Here is a 15,693-nt window from a genome sequence, read left to right as displayed (position 1 = left end):
GTCTGAGCACCAGTGTTACACCAGTTGGGGCCCAGGAGTGGAGCCTCCTATCTGAGCTAGGCTCAGTGCTTAATTTGTTCCAGGGCTTGCCAGGGCTGAGCTCCGGCACCTCTGGGCTTGGCAGTTCATAGCCCTGGCACCTCTGGGCTTGCGGTATTAGTTATGAATGTAGAAAAATTGCTTGAGTCCCGGCATCTAATTGCTTGAGCCCTGGTACCTCTTTCATTACAAATTAAGCACTGGCTGGGCTTCAAGGAGCTCTGGTTCTAGGTAATGCCAGCAAGCTGTCGGGTCCCATGATGAGTCCCTACAGACCCAGGTTCAAGCCCCATGAGGCTGACTTTGAGAGCTGATTGCATTAATGGGGGCAGTGGGTGCCCTACACTTTACAATAATCAGGCCTCTTATTTAGGTGCCTAGTGTTAGGCAACCACGGTCCCTCTCCGTCGAAGCACTTAAGCACGTGCGTAACTGGACTCACATGTTAAATCCCACTGATGTCAATGGGACTGCTCACATGCTTCTGCTTCCACCCAGGTAGACGTGCTTTGCTGGCCAGGTGCCCATGTGATCAAGGGTCATCGAGAAAGTCTGTGGCAGGGCTGGGATTTGAATCCCAATTCCCAGATCCATAAGGCTGGCCTCTTTCCCTAAGTAGGCAGAATGGAAGGTACCCTATGGATAAAACATGATGGACACAATGAAGCTCCCATCCTCCCAGGAAAGGCCAAAGACATTCATTATCAATGCATTCTAGATTCGTACAGCACATTTCCCGTGTGACACCAGACAGCTAGACACAACACTTAGGTCAAAGACCTTGCATGGGAAGAAGCAGCTTTTCTTCCACTGTCCTTCCAAGAGAGGGAAGAAGGGGGTTATCCCTGCCTTGGAGAGGAAAGGAGGGAGAGCCTACACCTGCTATGGGAAAGAAGGGCTGCTATGGTAAGGCAGGAGGTGACTCAGGAGATATGGGTTCAGTTCCTGCCTCTATCACAGATTTCCCATGTAGCGTTGGGCAAGTCACTTCCTCCCTCTCCATCTCAGCTTCCCTAGCATGTCTTCCTTTGTCAGTCTTGGCGAAATAGATTGTAAACTCTTTGAGGCAGGGACCGTCTTACTGTGTGTATGGAAAGTGTAAGGGTCCCAGGTCTCAGTGTGGGACTGTGGGCACCATCATAATACACATTACCAATAGCAGTGCAGGTAGGAAGGAACTGATTACCACATGGCTGAAGGAAGAAATTCCCTCCCACAAGAAAGAAGGGCCCATTACCCCCTCCATGGGTGCCGAGGGACAGATAAACCACTCACCAAGCTACCACCGACAAGTCTGCTGGGGGAGTCACTTTGCCCATCTCTTTCCTCTTCCATATCTCCTGGCCCAGTGCACACGGCACATCCTTTCACCTGTTACGAATGGTTTGGAGCTGGGTAGCTGGAGGAGACTGGATAGTGCTGGGTGCACAGAGTCTGTGGGGGATGAGGACCATATAGGTGAGATGGAAAGCTGTTCCTCCCCAGGTCCAGAGAGGACAGAAAAGACATCAGGGCTTAATTCTGACATCTTTATACAGTGTGTTTTGTTTATCCATTCCTTACACAAACCAAACTCTCATCGGCTTCTACAGAGCCATTGACTTATTTATTGTTTGTACTAGGAACCCCAGTCACAGACCAGGCTGTTGTTCTGCTAGGCCGGGGCGGGCAAACTTTTTGGCCTGAGGGCCACATTGGGTTTCCAAAATTGTATGGAGGGCCGGTTAGGGGAGACTGTGTCTCCCCAAACAGCCAGGCGTGGCCCGGCCCCTTCCTCCTATCCGGCCCCCCTGCTTCTCGCCCCCTGACGGCTCCCCTGGGACTCCTGCCCTATCCAACCCCCCTGTTCCCTGTCCCCTGATGGCCCCGGGACTCCTGGCCCATCCACCACCCCTGCTTCCTGACCACCCCCGGACTCCCCACCCCTGACTGCCCCCTGCTGCCCCATCCAACCCCCCTTCTCATTCCTGACTGCCCCCCCCAGTACTCCTGCCCCATCCAACCCCCCTGTTCCCTGCTCTCTGACTGCCTCGACCCCTATCCACACCCCTGACCCCTGACCACACCCCCGAACTCCCCTGCTCTCTATCCACCCCCGCTCCTCCTTGCCCCCTTTCCGCGCCACCCAGAGCACTGGGTCAGTCAGTGGCTCTACAACTGTGCTGCCCAGCCGCCCAGAGCGTTGCGCCCGGGGCGGGGCATGCTGTGGCTGCAGGGAAGGGGGAACAGCAGGGGAGGGGCCAGGGGCTAGCCTCCCGGGCCAGGAGCTCATGGGCCGGGCAGGAAGGTCCTGCAGGCTGGATGTGGCCCGTGGGCCGTAGTTTGCCCACCTCTGTGCTAGGCACTGTACAAACACAGAACAAAAGGATAGTCCCTGCCCCCAAAAGCTTACAATCTAGCCTGACCTACATAAACCCTGCGATTGAACTTGAGGATCTGGCCCCGGATGAATACTGCAGCTTAAGAGGAGCATGGCAGTTGAAGTACTTACAAGCCCATTGCCGCTGCCAAGTGATTCATGGAGCACTTTTCGAAATGAATTTTCTGGAAAACAAATTAAAGGAGCGGTGACGTCATGCTGCCTGGCTGAGGCTCGAGCGCCGCTCCAGAGCACTTAAGAATCCTTTTGAGTTTGGGTGCTGCCTCACACACCACGTTGCTAACAGCTGCTGCTTCTGCTGGGGAATTTGCAGCAAGCTGTCTAAATAGACTGTAACAATAAATTGATCAAAGCAACTAAATATTATTGTCTGCTGTCTGATGGATGGGTTAGAATAATATCACCAGAAACCTCTTTCACCATGCAAAACGGCAGACAAACAAAACAAGCCTCTCAGTGACTGTTAAGGTAGCAGAGTTAAACACCAAAAGCCATCAAAAGCCAAAATTTCCAAAGCCAGGAAATTCCAGTTCAGGACAGCCTTTTAGCAAAGGCACTGGGCTGGAAGTCCAGCTCACACAGAGCGGACAGGCGAGGTTGTGGTCATGACGGTGGCAGTGGGATAGAAGAGATGTAAGTTCAATTCCTGCCTCTGCTACAAGTTTCCGGTGTGACCTTGGACAAATCACTTAATCCTTCTGTGCCTTGGTTCCCCATCTGTGAAAGGGGAAAATAGTGTTTACCTCATTCACAGGGATGTGAGGATAAATTATTCAATGTTTGCAAGGCAATGAGCTATTACCGCATCAGGGGCCATATACATAACTAGTTAGAACCTCAACTCTATCCCATTGTAAATCTCTGTAATGCACTATGGCCATAACATGTAGATACTGTGGTTGTTTGTACAAATACAATTCAGGATCTTCATCAGCAAAACCACAGGCCACCACCCCTGGAGCCAAATGCAAACTCTACTAAGGAGCAGATTGTTACAGCTAAAAAAGGGAGACATATTCATGCTTACTTAGGGCATTACAACAGAGACTCTAGTTACATGGAAGTTACTATCTCAAATGGAATATATTGTGTCTAGTGCTAGATACAAACAAGAAAATATCCTTGCCAAAAAAAAGTCTCTTTTATTCAGGTGAGCTGATTTTTATTTTCATGGAGAACAAATACTAATGCAAATAAATATGCATGAGACCATTCATTCTGGCCACTTTGAAAAGCTCTTTATTATTTGCACAATAGATCCAAACAATGATGAAGGTTCACAAATCATTTGCAAACCAAGTAGCATTCTCTTTATATTATCTATATAATATACCTATTATCTTAGGTCTTCCAGTCGGGAGAACAGAAACCACATCATGTGACATAGACGTCCAATCATATGGCCTGAAGAGAAGAAGGCAGTTCCAATGGTTAGGGGACTAGCCGGAGATTGGGATTCAAGTCCCTGCTCTGCCAGAGACTTCCTGTGTGTCCTTAGGCATGTCACTTAGACTCTCTTAGTTTCTCAGTTCCCCATCTGTATTAAGGAGATAATAGCACTGCCCTGGCTCACAGAGCTGCTCTGAGGATGAATACATTAAAGATTGTGAGGTGTTTTAATACAGCTAAATGTACATGTATACTTCTAGGAACAAAGAACATAGGTCATACTTACAGGATGGGGGACTCTCTCCTGGGAAGCAGTGACTCTGAAAAAAATTTGGGACTATGGTGGATAACCAGGTGGACATGAGTTCCCAGTGTGATGCTGTGGCAGCCAAAAGGGCTAGCGCAATCCCTGGATGCATAAACAAGAGAATCTACCTCTATATTTGGCACTGTTGTAACTGCTGCTGGAATACTGTGTCTATTTCTGGTGTCCACAATTCCAGAAGAATGTTGATGAACTGGAGAGGGTTCAGAGAAGAGCCATGAGAATGATTAAAGGATTAGAAAACCTGCCTTACATGGATAGACTCACAGAGCTCAATCTATTTAGCTTAACAAATGATGGTTAAGGGGTGACTTGATCACAGTCTATAGGTACCTACGTGGGGAATAAATAATGAGCTCTTCAATCTAGCAGAGAAAAGGTAAACCACAATCCAATGGCTGGAAGTTGTAGCTAGACAAATTCAGACTGAAAATAAGGTATGAATTTTTAACAGTGAGAGTAATTAACCATTAAAACAACTTACCAAGAATTGTGTTGGATTTTCCATCAGTGGCAATTTTAAAATCAAGATTGGATGTTTTTCTAAAAAGTAGGATCTAGGACTTTTTTCAGGAAATTCTCTGGCCTGTGTTATACAGGAGGGTAGGCCAGGTGATCACAATGGTCCCTTCTGGCTTTGGAAACCATGAATCTATGATGAAATCAAAACTATCTATATGAACCTCTTGGGTCTGCAAAAGTAGCCTGGAAATTTTTCAAGAACTGGCTCTTGCAAGATGCTTGGTACTTCCTGTTTCCACCTGGGCTGGAAATATACTGAGACTCTCTATTACTTATATATAAGGCCCTGTGAAAAGTGTGGATTTTTTTTAGACAATTCAAAGCAGTATCATGAGTAAAGTATTGAGTTTCACACAATACGCATGGAATGTAGTCAGCAAAAGGTCACTGCTGCATTCCTTTGCATAAAACTGAGTGGCAAGTCCCCCCACAAACCGCTGCTCCAACATGATGCTGCCACATGCCACGAGCCATGCTGAGAACGGTATCAGGGTGTGCAGATGCCCGTTTCCACTTCCCTCCTGAGGCTGTGGCTGCTCACGTTCCAAGTGGCAGTGGCAGACCAGTATGCAAGGATGCCCGTTTCTGCCTCCCCGCTGGGGCCGCGGCCACTAATGTGCAGAGTGGTGGCAGTGGGGGACCGGTGCACACAAATACCCATTTCCGCCTCCTCATTGAGGCCACGGCTACTCATGGTCCGAGTGACAGCAGCGATTGGCTACTGTGCCTCCTTCTCTTGCTATAATGGTGCCGTCACAGATGCAACCTAAAATAGCAGACGGAAAGAAAGCAACAAGATCATGTGACCGTGGTCTCCATTTCTTTCTTTTTAAAAAAATAATATTGGGAAAATTGTGGTATTGGGCTAATTTCACAATTTCCACAGAGGCATAAAAATCACAATTTTCACAGGATTTTACTTATACACAGTCATCTTTTGTCTATTTTTCCTATTTGGGCAATTCATTACTGCCCACTGTTTTCCACCCCAGGATTGAGGGTACAAGATTAGAAACATCACCTTTTGCTGTCAGTTTCTTCTACAATTGTTCAGTTCTATTCCCAATAATGCCTCTACTTCCAAACTTATGATAAACAGACCCACATCCCAAGTTGCCTCTCAGACCCATCTATACAAAAAGTTTCTGTTGTATTTTAGTTGAGTCTGCAGCTGTTCAATTCCCTTGCTCCCTAATTCGATTTACTTTTCATAATTTCAGTTAATAATGATATTTATTTTAAGCCTTTTTTCAATTTTTATCTATATTCATTTTCAAACTTGCAGGTGATTATGGGGGGGATAGCACACTAATTATTTAATTCCAATAGATGTTGAGATTCAAAAAATTTAAGTTTTATAACTGTAAAAACACAAATTGTCAACATCACATGTCAAAATATACAAAGTAAAGAGCCTTAAATCAAACTCTAATAAACTCTCAAGAAGCATTTTTCTTACTTTGCCTATCTGTAAATTTCAATTATTCTTGATGGAAATATTTTTCTGTCCGTTTGTGTGTGTACAAATGTCTAACGACATTTACCAAGCCTACCTATTTGCCAACAACATGGAATAGTGAGAAAACACTTTTAAAAGACAGTTGCTTGACTATCAGGAAAACTTCCCATTGCTAGGAAGCACGGACACGGGAAACTAACGTCCAGTGGTTGCCCTTGAAAAGTTTCTTCTATTTTCAGAGATTACCAGCTCCCCATTCTAAGTGTAGGGAATGTCACTGAAATGGGTAGAATGAGAGAATTTTTTTTGAGTACTGCCACTGTGTTGCAGTCCATTTAGTCCCTCTCTGGGCCAGTGCGGGACTCATACCTGTTACAAGTGTTCTAGACCTAATACGAAACCTATGGCAGCTCTTCCATTGCCTTCAAAGGGCTTTGGACCAAGGTCCAGCCATTTTGTCCAGTTGTTCAAGCCAAGAAGTATCCTTCAGAAAACAGAAATCCAAGCCAAATGAAGCCAATAAAAGGAAAAAGGTCTGGAAGGTGAAATGTAAAATGGGAGTTAGGAGGGCCTAGGTAAGAAAGAGTTGGAAGAGCAAATAGCCAGAGAACATTATAATATTTGCAGACCCATAGTCTCATCTCTTGTATGAATGTTAAGGAAAACTTTCAGAGAGATGGCATGTTTCTGGAAAAATTTGCAGACAACCCAAAAATGGGTGGAATTATGAATAATGATGGAGATAGGTAAATTATGCAGAATAATCTAGATTACTTGGTAAAGTGGGCTCCTTTGTTGAATATACAGTTCAACACAGCCCAATGCAAGGTCATACATTGTGGAACAAAGAATGTAGGTCACACTTATACGAAGGGGGACTGTATTCTGGAGAAGAGTGACTCAGAAAAGGACATATGGTAGATAACCAGTTGAACATGAGCTCCCAGTGTGATCTTGTAGCCAAGAGGGAAAACACAGTCCTTGGGTGCAGGGCTGGGTGCCAATAGGTAGATGAAGCACGTGCTTAGGGCACCAGCAAAGCAGGGGCACCAAAAAAAAATGAGATTTTTTTTGAAAAAATTTGATATTTCAAAAAAAGCATTGAAGTAGTCACCATGGGAAAAATCAGAACTTTGTTAGATTTCCTTACACTCCGTTACACACTCTTTCCCCTGTTTTTCTGGTCTCTTTTTATTACTTATCCCCACCTAAACCAGGGGGGCGTCCTACTAACACAGATCGAAATAATGCGAGGAAATCAGATCCTGTCATGTACTGCAATAAATTTATGTTTTATTATTGATATATTCTTCTGAGTTATACATACTTGATTTGTTTTTTTTCTCATATATATATTATATATATAGACATAAAAATAGTGTACGTTGTGTAATTTGGGGGGTTTTTAAGTTCAGATAACTGAGATAGCGGGCAGGATGAAACGTAACCAACTGAGTGGAGCACAGAAACGTAAACTGGTGGAAGAAAAGAAACAAAAAACCAGTGAAATTTTCCAAAGTCTTCCAAAGCTGACATCATTTTTCAAAGTGAATCCATCTGAAGCAACATCTTGCCTCAGTAGCACAGACATCCTTCCAAAACCTGTAGGTGTTTCAGAGACTGACCCTTCTTCTATTGGTGAAACAAACACCTTTCCAGAACATGTGGAGTTGTCAGAGACTGCAACTGATCATCCTACTCCTGGTGGTAAAACAGACACTGTTCTAGAAGGTGTGGATGTGTCAGAGACTGAACCTGCTCATGCTGTAAATAATAGGAGAAAAGATCCTGGTATGTGGGTTGATTTCAGTACCAATGATGTAGCTGACTGGATAGATCGTGGACCAAATGACTGTCAACACCACACTGAGCCATTTGAGAAATCTCAAATGGCTATTTGAGAAACAAATATGCCATATTCATACCATGTGCTGCGCACTCTCTCAATCTTGTTGCCCGCGGTGCTGCTGATTGTTGTCCGGTGGCAGTACGTTTTTTATCAATAGTCCAGTTACTTGATACATTTTTCTCTGCCTCAACCCTCCGATGGGCAGTTCTTAAAACATATTTGGGCCATGATCGTGTGTTGAAATCTCTTTCTAATACTCGCGGGGAGGCACATGCAGTGGCAACAAGTGCAATCCCGGAAGCCTACTCAAAGATTGTGGATGCATTCGAAAGTACAGCTGAAGACCAATCACAAAAGGGAGAAACTATACAAGCGGCAGAAAACATTGCAAACAAGATGCAAGCACTAGTTTGTATTCATGTTGACCATGTGGAATGAAATTTTACAACACTTTTACCACACAAGTCAAGCTCTCCAAGAAAAAGAATTGGATTTCAAAACATGTGCAGACCTCTGTCAATCATTAGCAGACCACTTACACACTTTGAGGAATGATTTTGAAAGATTTGAAGACATATCAAAAGAGATCTTGCCTGATACTAACTACAAAGAAGTCCAGTCCCGCAAGTGAGTCAGGGAAAAACAAGCAAATGATAGCTGTGCAACAGAAACAGAAACAGAATTGAATCCTAGAGACAAATTTCGCGTATCTACTTACTACGCCATAATTGATACACTTGAAGCTCATATGAAGAGGAGAGGTGAAGTGAACAAAGAAGTATCAAGTAGATTTTCTTTTCTGAACGATATGGACTTATCTGACTGACAATAGTCACAAGGTTCCCAAAAGCTAGTTGTCTCATACCCTGTTGGCTTGAACATGAATCTCTGTGGAGAAGTGCGGCAGTTCCAGTGTGATATGCGCGCAAAGTTTAATGAAACAGGAAAAATGAAATTCAGTCACATTGATCTTCATGACACAATACTGAAAGACGGAATACAGTGTGTATTTCCAAATGCAGAGATCGCACTACGTGTTTTTCTAACATTGATGATTACTAACTGCTCCGCAGAACGCTCTATTTCTCAGCTGAAAAGAATAAAAAACTCTCAGAGAACAACAATATGTCAGGACAGACTTGATTCACTTTCCCTATTGTGTATGGAAGCGGACATGCTTCGTCAAGTCAGCTTCGATGAACTTATCCAGAATTTTGCAATCAGAAAGAAGCTAGAAAGAAGCTATTTTAATTTCAGCATACATGTAAGTTTTTTGTGTCATTTAGAAAAATAAAATTTTATTTTACGGTATAGTATTGTTTTTAATTTGAATTACATATGGGGGGGCACCATAATCTTTTCAGTGCTTAGGGCCTCTAAAGGTCTTAATCCGGCCCTGCTTGGGTGTATACAGAGGAACATAAAGTAGGAGTAGGGAGGTAGTACTACCAATATATATCATAGAATCATAGAATATCAGGGTTGGAAGGGACCTCAGGAGGTCATCTAGTCCAACCCCCTGCTCAAAGCAGGACCAATCCCCAACTAAATCATCCCAGCCAGGGCTTTGTCAAGCCTGACCTTAACAATTTCTAAGGAAGGAGATTCCACCACCTCCGTAGGTAAGCCATTCCAGTGTTTCACCACCCTCCTAGTGAAAAAGATTTTCCTAATATCCAACCTAAATCTCCCCCACTGCAATATGGCATTGATGAGATCATTATTGCATACTGTGTCCAGTTCTGGTGCCCACACTTCAAAACAGGGCAATAAATTTTTTTAAAGGGATCAGAAAAGAGCTACCAGAATGATTGGACATCTGGAAAACTTGCCTTACAGTGAGACATAAGAAGCTCAATCTATTTAGTCTATCCAAGAGAAGGTTAAGAGGTGATTTGATCACAGTCTACTAACACCTACAAGGGGAAGAGATTTCTGATAGTACAGGACTCTTTAAACTAGCAGGAAAGGACATAATGAGATCCATCAGTTGGAAGCTGAAGCTAGACAAATTCAGACTAGAAATAAGGGGCACATTTTTAATAGTGAGTGTAATTAACCATTGGAACAACTTACCAAGGGATGTGATGAATTCTCCATCACTTGAAGTATTAATTTAAAGACTGGATGTCTTTCTAATCTCTCTTGATCTAGGTCAAACAGAAGTTATGGGCATGATGAAATTACTAGGTGTGGTTCTCTGGCCTGTATTATGCAGGAGTTCAGACTAAATGATCATACTGGTCCTTTCCGGCCCTAAACTCTATGAATCGATGAACTTTCAGAGACAGTTAGCACAATCGTAATACTCTCCATGGACACATATATACATCACAAAGAGGGTGTTAAGTGATCCACACACAGCATTAATGGCTTGTCTACACTTAAAGTGCCACTGTGGCACTTCAGTGAAGACATTACCTGTGCTGATCGGATGGGCTCTCCTGTTGGCGGAGGTAATTCACGTCCCCAAGCGGTGGCAGCTAGGTCAACAGGAGAATTTTCCCATCAACCTACACCAGAGGTTAGGATGGTTTAACTGCATCACTCAGGGTATAGATTTTTCACACCCTTGAGAGACCTAATTTCCTAGCTTAGACCAGGCCTACGTCACTGTCAGCCCACCTGCTTTTTCTGTGCCCAAAGACCCACCTGTAGGGGTGTGATGCCTCTCCTTTCCATGTGGTAAAATAAAGCGGGAGCCACACGTGTACATGGGCACTAATGCTGCCACTCATTGTTCTGCTGGAGATGATGATTTCCGGTGGGAGAGGCTTAGTGTGCAAACCTGCGTTATCATATTGAACTGAAAGAGAACTTAGTGTCACTCTTCTATGACGCACATAAAAAAAAAAGCTGTCAGGAGCTATAATCACATTAAATTTCATTTGTGTTATTAAAAAAATGGAACAAAAGGGCCAGATTCAAAGCCTGTTGAAATCAGTGGAAACTTTCCATGCACTTCCATGCTTTGGATCAGGCACATATGCTTTTGGGTACCAGCAGGAAAACTCAACTGGGATTATCCCAATAGGAAATGAAATAGACCCTGGATGTCAATGCCGTGCTATAGTAGACTAGCAGAGGATACTTGCTCTGTGGGATGTAAAGAAGATGGAGTTAAGGCTCAGAAAGAATGGGCCTGGATAGCTGGCTTAGGCCCTTGGTTGGCACCCAACACAGATTGGAAATGTTTGCAAGTTATCATTTGACACATGGTCCATGATGGCCTCAGTCCATTTTCTACTGCACACTTGTGCACATGACAGCCACCGCCATGGTCAGGACCATGCATATTCAAATATTCTGCAGCTTCTGAATTTGCTGCAGAATCCTCCCCGGTTGCAAAATTGTGCTACAGAATCTAAACTCTATTTTATCATAGGAAACTCTGTTCTAGTTCTTATGGTTGCATAGACAAGCTTTTAAAAAAGGCAAACCAGATGTAACCGATGCAGTGATGATCTGGAGGATGGCATGGATTGCACCCTCAGCAAGTTTGCAGATGACACTAAACTGGGAGGAGAGGTAGATACACTGGAGGGTAGGGATAGGATACAGAGGGACCTAGACAAATTAGAGGATTGGGCCAAAAGAAATCTGATGAGGTTCAACAAGGACAAGTGCAGAGTCCTGCACTTAGGATGGAAGAATCCCATGTACCGCTACAGACTAGGGACCGAGCAGCTAGGCAGTAGTTCTGCAGAAAAGGACCTAGGGGTTACAGTGGATAAGAAGCTGGATATGAGTCAACAGTGTGCCGTTGTTGCCAAGAAGGCCAATGTCATTTTGGGATGTATAAGTAGGGGCATAGCGAGCAGATCGAGGGATGTGATCATTCCCCTCTATTCAACATTGGTGAGGCCTCATCTGGAGTACTGTGTCCAGTTTTGGGCCCCACACTACAAGAAGGATGTGAAAAAAATTGGAAAACGTCCAGCTGAGGGCAACAAAAATGATTAGAGGACCGGAACACATGAGTTATGAGGAGAGGCTGAGGGAACTGGGATTGTTTAGTCTGCTAGAGAAGAATGGGGGGGGATTTGATAGCTGCTTTCAACTACCTGAAAGGGGGTTCCAAAGAGGATGGATCTAGGCTGTTCTCAGTGGTAGCAGATGACAGAACGAGGAGTAATGGTCTCAAGTTTCAGTGGGGGAGGTTTAGGTTGTATATTAGGAAAAACTTTTTCACTAGGAGGATGGTGAAGCACTGGAATGGGTTACCTAGGGAGGTGGTGGATTCTCCTTCCTTAGAGGTTTTTAAGGTCAGGCTTGACAAAGCCCAGGCTGGGATGATTTAGTTGGGGATTGGTCCTGTTTTGAGCAGGGGGGGTTGGACTAGATGGCCTCCTCAGGTCCCTTCCAACCCTGATATTCTATGATTCTATGAATCTATGCCTTCTGGAATTTGCAGTCATCCCAGCAGAGGTGTGAGCTGCCCCAGTCACCTCAAGGGGATGATGACTCTGTGTCATGGGCTGCGATGACTGAAATAGGTCCAGCGCCCAGTGCCAGGGCGGGTGCTCACGCTGCGCCTGGGCTATAAAGTCTCCGAGGTCACTCAGTGAGGGCAGAGTGAGAAGAAATGGTGTAGCTAGGGGGGGAGCGGGGCAGCAGCCGCCCCCCACTGAGCAAAAGTGGCGCCTTGTCTATGTCTTGGAGCCTTTTAAATTTTCCCCTGTTGAGGGAACAAGGGGAGCGATCCAAAAAAAAGGCGCCACCCCCCGCTTTTACTCACCCGGCGGCGCTCCGGGTCTTCGGTGGCACCTCGGCGGCGGGACCTTCAGTGCCACCGAAGACACCTGGAGCGAGTGAGGCCCGGCCACCGGAGCGCCGCTGGGTGAGTAAAAGCGCCGCAGCGGGTGGCGCCTTTTGTTTGCATTGCTCCCCCTGTTCCCTCCACCTGGCTACGCGGCCGCTGAGAAGGGAGGACTGCAGAGTGAAGCTGCAGGGAGCGGGCTCCTGTAGTGGTCCCTGAAGAAGGAGGTGGAGCTGGGTAAGAAGACCCAGCTGCAAGCTTTGTTTTTGCTTTGGACGAAGGCAGGCCAGGCCTGGTATCTACTCTATCTGCTCAGACAGCAGGAAGGGATAGTGCCATAGGGAGGAGGCGCTGTGCCCAGCTCAAGGAAGATTTGTTTTTATGGTCGCTTTTTGGAACTTTGTGTTAATAAAGACGCCAGACCCCAAGAAAGGCTGTGATTGAACAAGCAAGACTGTGTGGAGATTTGTTTAAGGAGTCCTGAAGAAGGGGAAAATAGGGGCAGGGCACTGCAGAGGCACCCCTGGCCACAAGGGGACACATGAGTGGCGGCCATCGCATTATACTCTGAAACCTAACGATGGCCGCTAAAATGTCAGCATTAGCCAGCAACTTTGCCTGGTGATCAGGCAGCAGAAATGTCCAGCTGGTGTGTTTGGCACTTGAGAAGCCATACGAAGTGGCTTAGTTTGGGGTGCTGTCCCACAGTCCTATTTCTTCCCTTTTCTCCCTGTGTCCCCAACAACTTCTACAATGCAAATGCAATTATGTGCAGCTGACACAAAAATCAGCACAACGTAGAGACTGCAGGGGCAATCAGCAGGATAAAATAACTTGAATTCAGTCTCAAACTAAGTAAAGCAAGGCGCACGGTGCTGATTGCATCATTCATTTTCATATTTCATTCACTAAAAACCTCCATCCTCCAACTTTCCTGCAGCTGCCACAGCATTTCCTGTCTGTTGCACTGTCGACAGGCATTCTTGCTGCAGAATTTAGGTCCTGCTTGCAGCAGAGTAGGAGCGATTTTGACCCCCTGCCGGCATTCTTTCAGCAGTCCGGGAGACAGAAGTATCCTGGTGACCCATTCATGTCAAGAAAGACAGGGAAACAAAGCAGTGGAGGTGGAGTGGGGCGGAGCTTGTGGTGACCTGCTGATAAAGAGACATACAGGACCGACACTTTTCGATGTGACTAGTCCTGTCAGATGCCCAACTTGAGACGTCTTGAGCTGGATTTTCAGAGAGTGCCGAGAACCTGTCCTCTAAAAAACTCAGGCCCTTTTAAGGCTTCCCAAGTTGGGTCCTGAAAACTGTGGCACCCCAAATCACTCATCACTTCCGAAAAATAACTAGGCCACATGTGGCTCCTGCCAACCCAAAATACATGCAAAATGAAATTGGTTCCGAATAAATAGTTATGTGCGTTTGAGTGCACTCAAGCCATATCTTTGGCTGGTATTGAGGAGGGGCGGGGAAGACGTGTCATTTCATGAAAGAAAAAGTATCTGTGATGCCGAATTGTTTATCTGAAAATGAGTCAGGTCGTTAAAACTTCCACCTTTATGGTTTAGTGGTAATGAGCAAAACCAGAACCTGCGGGTCTTTCTTCTCCCTGGTTTGTGCTCTACGCCAAAGCTCACATTTCTCGGGCCAACGTACCTTCGCCCTCAGGCTTGCAACACTTGATACTCTGGCTATTTTACACAGTCACAGTTTGTCAGAAGGGGACTAGTAATGGGTTCTTACATCACTAGACCTACTGCCGCAGTTTCCCCACCTGTTCACATTTTTTGGTCTAGTCCAGTGGTTCTCAAACATTTTTCTTCGCAGACCACTTGAAAATTGCTGAGGGTCTCAGCGGACCACTTAATGATCTTTCCAAATGTTGTTTCTACCAATAGCTAACTACTGTAAAGCGCTTTGGTTAAAAGAGCTATATAAAAAAAAAAAACATAATAATAATTAACTTTTTCTGTTCTACAAATAAAAGCACAAAACTCATATTTTAATATCAGTAGTCTTAACTTTCTAATGCGATGAATGTGCCCTCTCTCCCCCGCCGCAGCAGCCCCTGAGCTGGGGCTGGGAAGGAGGGGGGGGTCTCTCCCAATTTCCCCCACTGCAGCAGCCCCCAAGCTGGGGCTGGGAAGAAGGGGGATCTCTCCCTCTCCCCCCTGCTGCGGCAGCCCCTGAGCTGGGACTGGGAAGGAGGGCCATCTCTCCCTGGCAGCCACAGCCCTGGAGCTGGGGCAAGTCACCTCTTTCTTTGGCCACCACAGCTCTGCACATCCCAAATTCCCCCCCACCCCGTCTTCTCACCCCACTACCCCTCCCACCTACCCCCTGCGTGGCTCCACTAATTAGACGGGTGGCCCTTCATTCTCCAGTGTGCGACCACCCAGGGGTGCATCTTAGAGGGAACTATCCGCAGACCACCTGAATGGAGCTTGTGGACCACAGTCTGAGAACCTCTGGTCTAGTCTATAGTCTCCCCTTAGTAACTTTTAGTGCTTTTGACTCTCCAGCCAATGCCAAAGTCCAAACAACAAGCCAAACAGATTCTTCATCATCAGCACTCCCTGGGTTAAACACTCCTTTCCCGTGGTGCACCGGCTGCTACAGCACTTCTGCGGGTGGCACAGCCTGCCTGCACTATGGATCCCAGGGCTGATGCCCTAACTTGTGCACAGCACAGCACTCTGCCCTCAGCCCAAGACTGCTCTGCTCCACTGTTTCCTTAAGCCACTTTTTACAGTGCTTGGCACTTGTCAGGCCGTCTTCTCTGGCTGCCCCTACACAAGTCCCTCCTCATAGAGTCCTTCTGTAGCCTGCCTCTAGGCAAATTCTTTGGCTCTTTGATGATGCCTTCTCCTTCTCCATCTCAGTATGGGAACCACTAACCAGGCCTTCTGCAGATCCCTGTGTCTAGATAACCTCCTAGCTCAATGCTGCTCCGCCCAGCCCTACAC

The 15,693-nt window shown here is 45.9% G+C and overlaps 1 long non-coding RNA gene across 4 annotated transcripts in view; it reads right to left on the bottom strand.

Moving 5' to 3' along the window:
• Positions 1 to 15,693, bottom strand: part of LOC125631178 (uncharacterized) — a 52,508-nt gene that overhangs the window by 12,427 nt on the left and 24,388 nt on the right. For 2 of the 4 annotated variants that reach the window (XR_012667311.1, XR_007354874.2), the window contains exons 2-4: positions 2,531 to 2,583; positions 1,315 to 1,473; positions 482 to 675 (exon numbers count right to left, since the gene is read on the bottom strand). This is a non-coding gene — a long non-coding RNA (uncharacterized LOC125631178). Of the gene's footprint in view, positions 1 to 481; positions 676 to 1,314; positions 1,474 to 2,530; positions 2,584 to 3,752; positions 5,422 to 15,693 lie in introns of all 4 variants that reach the window. The other 2 variants (XR_012667310.1, XR_012667312.1) reach the window with 2 other exon arrangements.

The sequence above is a fragment of the Caretta caretta genome, chromosome 2, assembly GCF_965140235.1.
Source record: "Caretta caretta isolate rCarCar2 chromosome 2, rCarCar1.hap1, whole genome shotgun sequence".
NCBI lineage: Eukaryota > Metazoa > Chordata > Testudines > Cheloniidae > Caretta > Caretta caretta.
The sequence above is the reverse complement of the archived record's forward strand: the minus strand, read 5'-3'. Positions and strand labels throughout refer to the sequence as shown.